Source organism: Chiloscyllium plagiosum, unplaced genomic scaffold (genome assembly GCF_037043375.1).
Source record: "Chiloscyllium plagiosum isolate Xiang-an unplaced genomic scaffold, Cpla_swu_hap1 HiC_scaffold_45, whole genome shotgun sequence".
In the NCBI taxonomy this organism is placed as follows: Eukaryota; Metazoa; Chordata; class Chondrichthyes; order Orectolobiformes; family Hemiscylliidae; genus Chiloscyllium; species Chiloscyllium plagiosum.
The window spans coordinates 3,992,200-4,000,652 of NW_028270183.1; positions in this window are offsets into that span (position 1 = coordinate 3,992,200).

An 8,453-nucleotide genomic window follows, 5' to 3' on the forward strand; every position below is an offset into this window, starting at 1 on the left:
TTGTGGGGAATGTTGTGTGTTTTGTGGGGAGTGTTGTGTGTTTTGTGGGGAGTGTTTTGTGTATTGTGGGGAATGTTGTGTGTTTTGTGGGGAATGTTGTGTGTTTTGTGGAGAGTGTTTTGTGTTTTGTGGGGAGTGTTGTGTGTTTTGTGGGGAGTGTTGTGTGTTTTGTGGGGAGTGTTGTGTGTTTTGTGGGGAATGTTGTGTGTTTTGTGGGGAGTGTTTTGTGTTTTGTGGGGAGTGTTTTGTGTTTTTTGGGTAGTTTTGTTGGGAGTGTTATGTGTTTTGTGGGGAGTGTTGTGTGTTTTGTGGGGAGTGTTTTGTGTTTTGTGGGGAATGTTGTGTGTTTTGTGGGGAATGTTGTGTGTTTTGTGGAGAGTGTTTTGTGTTTTGTGGGGAGTGTTGTGTGTTTTGTGGGGAATGTTGTGTGTTTTGTGGGGAGTATTTTGTGTTTTGTGGGGAGTGTTTTGTGTTTTGTGGGGAGTGTTTTGTGTTTTGTGGGGAATGTTGTGTGTTTTGTGGGGAGTGTTGTGTGTTTTGTGGGGAGTGTTGTGTGTTTTGTGGGGAATGTTGTGTGTTTTGTGGGGAATCTTGTGTGTTTTGTGGAGAGTGTTTTGTGTTTTGTGGGGAGTGTTGTGTGTTTTGTGGGGAGTGTTGTCTGTTTTGTGGGGAGTGTTGTGTGTTTTGTGGGGAATGTTGTGTGTTTTGTGGGGAGTGTTTTGTGTTTTGTGGGGAGTGTTTTGTGTTTTTTGGGTAGTTTTGTTGGGAGTGTTATGTGTTTTGTGGGGAGTGTTGTGTGTATTGTGGGGAATGTTTTGTGTTTTATGGGGAGTGTTGTGTGTTTTGTGGGGAATGTTGTGTGTTTTGTGGGGAGTTTTTTGTGGGGAGTGTTTTGTGTTTTGTGGGGAGTGTTGTGTGTTTTGTGGGGAGTGTTTTGTGTTTTGTGGGGAGTGTTGTGTGTTTTGTGGGGAGTGTTGTGTGTTTTGTGGGGAGTGTTTTGTGTTTTGTGGGGAATGTTGTGTGTTTTGTGCGGTGTGTTTTGTGTTTTGTGGGGAGTGTTTTGCGTTTTGTGTGGAGTGTTTTGTGTTTTGTGGGAAGTGTTTTGTGTTTTGTGGGGAGTGTTGTGTGTTTTGTTGTGAGTGTTTTATGTTTTGTGGGGAGTGTTGTGTGTTTTGTGCGGTGTGTTTTGTGTTTTGTGGGGAGTGTTGCGTGTTTTGTGGGGAGTGTTGTGTGTTTTGTGCGGTGTGTTTTGTGTTTTGTGGGGAGTGTTGTGTGTTTTGTGGGGAATGTTGTGTGTTTTGTGGGGAGTGTTTTGTGGGGAGTGTTGTGTGTTTTGTGAGGAGTGTTTTGTGGGGAGTGTTGTGTGTTTTGTGGGGAGTGTTGTGTGTTTTGTGGGGAGTGTTTTGTGTTTTGTGGGGAGTGTTTTGTGTTTTGTGGGGAGTGTTGTGTGTTTTGTGGGGAGTGTTGTGTGTTTTGTGGGGAGTGTTGTGTGTTTTGTGGGGAATGTTATGTGTTTTGTAGGGAGTGTTTTGTGTTTTGTCGGGAGTGTTGTGTGTTTTGTGGAGAGTGTTTTGTGTTTTGTGGGGAGTGTTGTGTTTTTTTGTGGGGAGTGTTGTGTGTGTTGTGGAGAGTGTTTTGTTTTTTGTGGGGAGTGTTGTGTGTTTTGTGGGGAGTGTTTTCTGTTTTGTGGGGAGTGTTGTGTGGTTTGTGGAGAGTGTTTTGTGTTTTGTGGGGAGTGTTGTGTGTTTTGTGGGGAGTGTTGAATGTTTTGTGGAGAGTGTTGTGTGTTTTGTGGGGAATGTTGTGTGTTTTGTGGGGAGTGTTTTGTGTTTTGTGGGGAATGTTGTGTGTTTTGTTGGGAGTGTTCTGTGTTTTGTGGGGAGTGTTTTGTGTTTTGTGGGGAGTGTTGTGTGTTTTGTGGGGAATGTTGTATGTTTTGTGGGGAGTGTTTTGTGTTTTGTGGGGAGTGTTGTGTGTTTTGTGGGGAATGTTGAGTGTTTTGTGGGGAGTGTTGTGTGTTTTGTGGGGAATGTTGTGTGTTTTGTGGGGAGTGTTTTGTGTTTTGTGGGGAATGTTGTGTGTTTTGTTGGGAGTGTTTTGTGTTTTGTGGGGAGTGTTTTGTGTTTTGTGGGGAGTGTTGTGTGTTTTGTGGGGAATGTTGTGTGTTTTGTGGGGAGTGTTTTGTGTTTTGTGGGGAGTGTTTTGTGTTTTTTGGGTAGATTTGTTGGGAGTGTTATGTGTTTTGTGGGGAGTGTTGTGTGTATTGTGGGGAATGTTGTGTGTTTTGTGGGGAGTGTTGTGTGTTTTGTGGGGAGTGTTTTGTGTTTTGTGGAGAGTGTTGTGTGTTTTCTGGGGAGTGTTGGGTGTTTTGTGGGGAATGTTGTGTGTTTTGTGGGGAGTGTTGTGTGTTTTGTGGGGAATGTTGTGTGTTTTGTGGGGAATGTTGTGTGTTTTGTGGGGATTGATTTGTGTTTGGTGGGGAGTGTTTTGTGTTTTTTGGGTAGTTTTGTTGGGAGTGTTATGTGTTTTGTGGGTAGTGTTGTGTGTATTGTGGGGAATGTTGTGTGTTTTGTGCGGTGTGTTTTGTGTTTTGTGGGGAGTGTTGTGTGTTTTGTGGGGAATGTTGTGTGTTTTGTGGGGAGTTTTTTGTGGGGAGTATTTTGTGTTTTGTGGGGAGTGTTGTGTGTTTTGTGGGGAATGTTGTGTGTTTTGTGGGGAGTGTTTTGTGTTTTGTGGGGAGTGTTTTGTGTTTTGTGGGGAGTGTTTTGTGTTTTGTGGGGAGTGTTTTGTGTTTTGTGGGGAATGTTGTGTGTTTTGTGGGGAGTGTTGTGTGTTTTGTGGGGAGTGTTTTGTGTTTTGTGGGGAATGTTGTGTGTTTTGTGGGGAATGTTGTGTGTTTTGTGGAGAGTGTTTTGTGTTTTGTGGGCAGTGTTGTGTGTTTTGTGGGGAGTGTTGTGTGTTTTGTGGGGAGTGTTGTGTGTTTTGTGGGGAATGTTGTGTGTTTTGTGGGGAGTGTTTTGTGTTTTGTGGGGAGTGTTTTGTGTTTTTTGGGTAGTTTTGTTGGGAGTGTTATGTGTTTTGTGGGGAGTGTTGTGTGTTTTGTGGGGAGTGTTTTGTGTTTTGTGGGGAATGTTGTGTGTTTTGTGGGGAATGTTGTGTGTTTTGTTGGGAGTGTTTTGTGTTTTGTTGGGAGTGTTGTGTGTTTTGTGGGGAATGTTGTGTGTTTTGTGGGGAGTGTTTTGTGTTTTGTGGGGAGTGTTTTGTGTTTTTTGGGTAGTTTTGTTGGGAGTGTTATGTGTTTTGTGGGTAGTGTTGTGTGTATTGTGGGGAATGTTGTGTGTTTTGTGCGGTGTGTTTTGTGTTTTGTGGGGAGTGTTGTGTGTTTTGTGGGGAATGTTGTGTGTTTTGTGGGGAGTTTTTTGTGGGGAGTATTTTGTGTTTTGTGGGGAGTGTTGTGTGTTTTGGGGGAATGTTGTGTGTTTTGTGGGGAGTGTTTTGTGTTTTGTGGGGAGTGTTTTGTGTTTTGTGGGGAGTGTTTTGTGTTTTGTGGGGAGTGTTTTGTGTTTTGTGGGGAATGTTGTGTGTTTTGTGGGGAGTGTTGTGTGTTTTGTGGGGAGTGTTTTGTGTATTGTGGGGAATGTTGTGTGTTTTGTGGGGAATGTTGTGTGTTTTGTGGAGAGTGTTTTGTGTTTTGTGGGGAGTGTTGTGTGTTTTGTGGGGAGTGTTGTGTGTTTTGTGGGGAGTGTTGTGTGTTTTGTGGGGAATGTTGTGTGTTTTGTGGGGAGTGTTTTGTGTTTTGTGGGGAGTGTTTTGTGTTTTTTGGGTAGTTTTGTTGGGAGTGTTATGTGTTTTGTGGGGAGTGTTGTGTGTTTTGTGGGGAGTGTTTTGTGTTTTGTGGGGAATGTTGTGTGTTTTGTGGGGAATGTTGTGTGTTTTGTGGAGAGTGTTTTGTGTTTTGTGGGGAGTGTTGTGTGTTTTGTGGGGAATGTTGTGTGTTTTGTGGGGAGTGTTTTGTGTTTTGTGGGGAATGTTGTGTGTTTTGTGGGGAATGTTGTGTGTTTTGTGGAGAGTGTTTTGTGTTTTGTGGGGAGTGTTGTGTGTTTTGTGGGGAATGTTGTGTGTTTTGTGGGGAGTGTTTTGTGTTTTGTGGGGAGTGTTTTGTGTTTTGTGGGGAGTGTTTTGTGTTTTTTGGGTAGATTTGTTGGGAGTGTTATGTGTTTTGTGGGGAGTGTTGTGTGTATTGTGGGGAATGTTGTGTGTTTTGTGGGGAGTGTTGTGTGTTTTGTGGGGAGTGTTTTGTGTTTTGTGGAGAGTGTTGTGTGTTTTCTGGGGAGTGTTGGGTGTTTTGTGGGGAATGTTGTGTGTTTTGTGGGGAGTGTTGTGTGTTTTGTGGGGAATGTTGTGTGTTTTGTGGGGAATGTTGTGTGTTTTGTGGGGAGTGATTTGTGTTTGGTGGGGAGTGTTTTGTGTTTTTTGGGTAGTTTTGTTGGGAGTGTTATGTGTTTTGTGGGTAGTGTTGTGTGTATTGTGGGGAATGTTGTGTGTTTTGTGCGGTGTGTTTTGTGTTTTGTGGGGAGTGTTGTGTGTTTTGTGGGGAATGTTGTGTGTTTTGTGGGGAGTTTTTTGTGGGGAGTATTTTGTGTTTTGTGGGGAGTGTTGTGTGTTTTGTGGGGAATGTTGTGTGTTTTGTGGGGAGTGTTTTGTGTTTTGTGGGGAGTGTTTTGTGTTTTGTGGGGAGTGTTTTGTGTTTTGTGGGGAGTGTTTTGTGTTTTGTGGGGAATGTTGTGTGTTTTGTGGGGAGTGTTGTGTGTTTTGTGGGGAGTGTTTTGTGTTTTGTGGGGAATGTTGTGTGTTTTGTGGGGAATGTTGTGTGTTTTGTGGAGAGTGTTTTGTGTTTTGTGGGGAGTGTTGTGTGTTTTGTGGGGAGTGTTGTGTGTTTTGTGGGGAGTGTTTTGTGTTTTGTGGGGAATGTTGTGTGTTTTGTGGGGAGTGTTTTGTGTTTTGTGGGGAGTGTTTTGTGTTTTGTGGGGAGTGTTTTGTGTTTTTTGGGTAGTTTTGTTGGGAGTGTTATGTGTTTTGTGGGGAGTGTTGTGTGTTTTGTGGGGAGTGTTTTGTGTTTTGTGGGGAATGTTGTGTGTTTTGTGGGGAATGTTGTGTGTTTTGTTGGGAGTGTTTTGTGTTTTGTTGGGAGTGTTGTGTGTTTTGTGGGGAATGTTGTGTGTTTTGTGGGGAGTGTTTTGTGTTTTGTGGGGAGTGTTTTGTGTTTTTTGGGTAGTTTTGTTGGGAGTGTTATGTGTTTTGTGGGTAGTGTTGTGTGTATTGTGGGGAATGTTGTGTGTTTTGTGCGGTGTGTTTTGTGTTTTGTGGGGAGTGTTGTGTGTTTTGTGGGGAATGTTGTGTGTTTTGTGGGGAGTTTTTTGTGGGGAGTATTTTGTGTTTTGTGGGGAGTGTTGTGTGTTTTGTGGGGAATGTTGTGTGTTTTGTGGGGAGTGTTTTGTGTTTTGTGGGGAGTGTTTTGTGTTTTGTGGGGAGTGTTTTGTGTTTTGTGGGGAGTGTTTTGTGTTTTGTGGGGAGTGTTTTGTGTTTTGTGGGGAATGTTGTGTGTTTTGTGGGGAGTGTTGTGTGTTTTGTGGGGAGTGTTTTGTGTATTGTGGGGAATGTTGTGTGTTTTGTGGGGAATGTTGTGTGTTTTGTGGAGAGTGTTTTGTGTTTTGTGGGGAGTGTTGTGTGTTTTGTGGGGAGTGTTGTGTGTTTTGTGGGGAGTGTTGTGTGTTTTGTGGGGAATGTTGTGTGTTTTGTGGGGAGTGTTTTGTGTTTTGTGGGGAGTGTTTTGTGTTTTTTGGGTAGTTTTGTTGGGAGTGTTATGTGTTTTGTGGGGAGTGTTGTGTGTTTTGTGGGGAGTGTTTTGTGTTTTGTGGGGAATGTTGTGTGTTTTGTGGGGAATGTTGTGTGTTTTGTGGAGAGTGTTTTGTGTTTTGTGGGGAGTGTTGTGTGTTTTGTGGGGAATGTTGTGTGTTTTGTGGGGAGTATTTTGTGTTTTGTGGGGAGTGTTTTGTGTTTTGTGGGGAGTGTTTTGTGTTTTGTGGGGAATGTTGTGTGTTTTGTGGGGAGTGTTGTGTGTTTTGTGGGGAGTGTTGTGTGTTTTGTGGGGAATGTTGTGTGTTTTGTGGGGAATCTTGTGTGTTTTGTGGAGAGTGTTTTGTGTTTTGTGGGGAGTGTTGTGTGTTTTGTGGGGAGTGTTGTCTGTTTTGTGGGGAGTGTTGTGTGTTTTGTGGGGAATGTTGTGTGTTTTGTGGGGAGTGTTTTGTGTTTTGTGGGGAGTGTTTTGTGTTTTTTGGGTAGTTTTGTTGGGAGTGTTATGTGTTTTGTGGGGAGTGTTGTGTGTATTGTGGGGAATGTTTTGTGTTTTATGGGGAGTGTTGTGTGTTTTGTGGGGAGTGTTTTGTGTTTTGTGGAGAGTGTTGTGTGTTTTGTGGGGAGTGTTGTGTGTTTTGTGGGGAATGTTGTGTGTTTTGTGGGGAGTGTTTTGTGTTTTGTGGGGAGTGTTTTGTGTTTTGTGGGGAGTGTTTTGTGTTTTGTGGGGAGTTTTGTTGGGAGTGTTATGTGTTTTGTGGGGAATGTTGTGTGTTTTGTGGGGAGTGTTTTGTGGGGAGTGTTGTGTGTTTTGTGGGGTATGTTGTGTGTTTTGTGAGGAGTGTTTTGTGGGGAGTGTTGTGTGTTTTGTGGGGAGTGTTGTGTGTTTTGTGGGGAGTGTTGTGTGTTTTGTGGGGAGTGTTGTGTGTTTTGTGGGGAATGTTGTGTGTTTTGTGGGGAGTGTTGTGTGTTTTGTGGGGTGTGTTGTTTGTTTTGTGGGGAGTCTTGTGTGTTTTGTGGGGAATGTTGTGTGTTTTGTGGGGACTGTTGTGTGTTTTGTGGGGAATGTTGTGTGTTTTGTGGGGAATGTTGTGCCTTTTGTGGGGAGTGTTGTGTGTTTTGTGGGGAATGTTGTGTGTTTTGTGGGGAATGTTGTGTGTTTTGTGGGGAATGTTGTGTGTTTTGTGGGGCGTGTTGTGTGTTTTGTGGGGAGTGTTGTGTGTTTTGTGGGGAGTGTTGTGTGCTTTGTGGGGAGTGTTGTGTGTTTTGTGGTTAATGTTGTGTGTTTTGTGGGGAATGTTGTGTGTTTTGTGGGGAATGTTGTGTGTTTTGTGGGGAATGTTGTGCGTTTTGTGGGGAATGTTGTGTGTTTTGTGGGGAGTGTTTTGTGTTTTGTGGGGAGTGTTTTGTGTTTTGTGGGGAGTGTTGTGTGTTTTGTGGGGAGTGTTTTGTAGGGAATGTTGTGTGTTTTGTGGGGAATGTTGTGTGTTTTGTGGGGAGTGTTGTGTGTTTTGTGGGGAGTGTTGTGTGTTTTGTGGGGAATGTTGTGTGTTTTGTGGGGAATGTTGTGTGTTTTGTGGGGTGTGTTGTGTGTTTTGTGGGGTGTGTTGTGTGTTTTGTGGGGAGTGTTGTGTGTTTTGTGGGGAATGTTGTGTGTTTTGTGGGGAATGTTGTGTGTTTTGTGGGGAATGTTGTGTGTTTTGTGGGGAATGTTGTGCGTTTTGTGGGGAATGTTGTGCGTTTTGTGGGGAGTGTTGTGTGTTTTGTGGGGAGTGTTGTGCGTTTTGTGGGGAATGTTGTGTGTTTTGTGGGGAATGTTGTGCGTTTTGTGGGGAGTGTTGTGTGTTTTGTGGGGAATGTTGTGTGTTTTGTGGGGAGTGTTGTGCGTTTTGTGGGGAATGTTGTGTGTTTTGTGGGGAATGTTGTGCGTTTTGTGGGGAGTGTTGTGTGTTTTGTGGGGAATGTTGTGTGTTTTGTGGGGAATGTTGTGCGTTTTGTGGGGTGTGTTGTGTGTTTTGTGGGGTATGTTGTGTGTTTTGTGGGGAATGTTGTGCGTTTTGTGGGGTGTGTTGTGTGTTTTGTGGGGAGTGTTTTGTGTTTTGTGGGGAGTGTTGTGCGTTTTGTGGGGAATGTTGTGCATTTTGTGGGGAATGTTGTGCGTTTTGTGGGGAATGTTGTGCGTTTATTGGGAAATGTGGAATTTGTTGCTGACGAACATTCTCTGGAGGCCATGTGGCGACTGCGTTTTGTTCCGGCATTTCGTTGTGACTCCGTGTCTGTGACAGCTGGGTACCTGTGACAGTTTGCAGTTTCGGTGGGTGTGATTTGCAATTGATGAGCACCTGAGACAAGATATATCCAGCAGCAGCAGCCCTGTGTTAGCACAGACTGCAGGATAAACTCTGGCTCCGTTCCCTTTCGAACACCCCATGCATCAGGTCATGCTTCTGTGGGATTTTCACAACCTCCCCCTGTCTCATGGGTCAAGCTGACACTGTCTCTTCCCTCCACTGCTGTAATCTGTGTCAGCTCAGAGAGGTGGCCTTTATCTCTGACAGTATTCAGGACTATTCCCTGGGTGTAAGGGTTCAGGGCAGTGA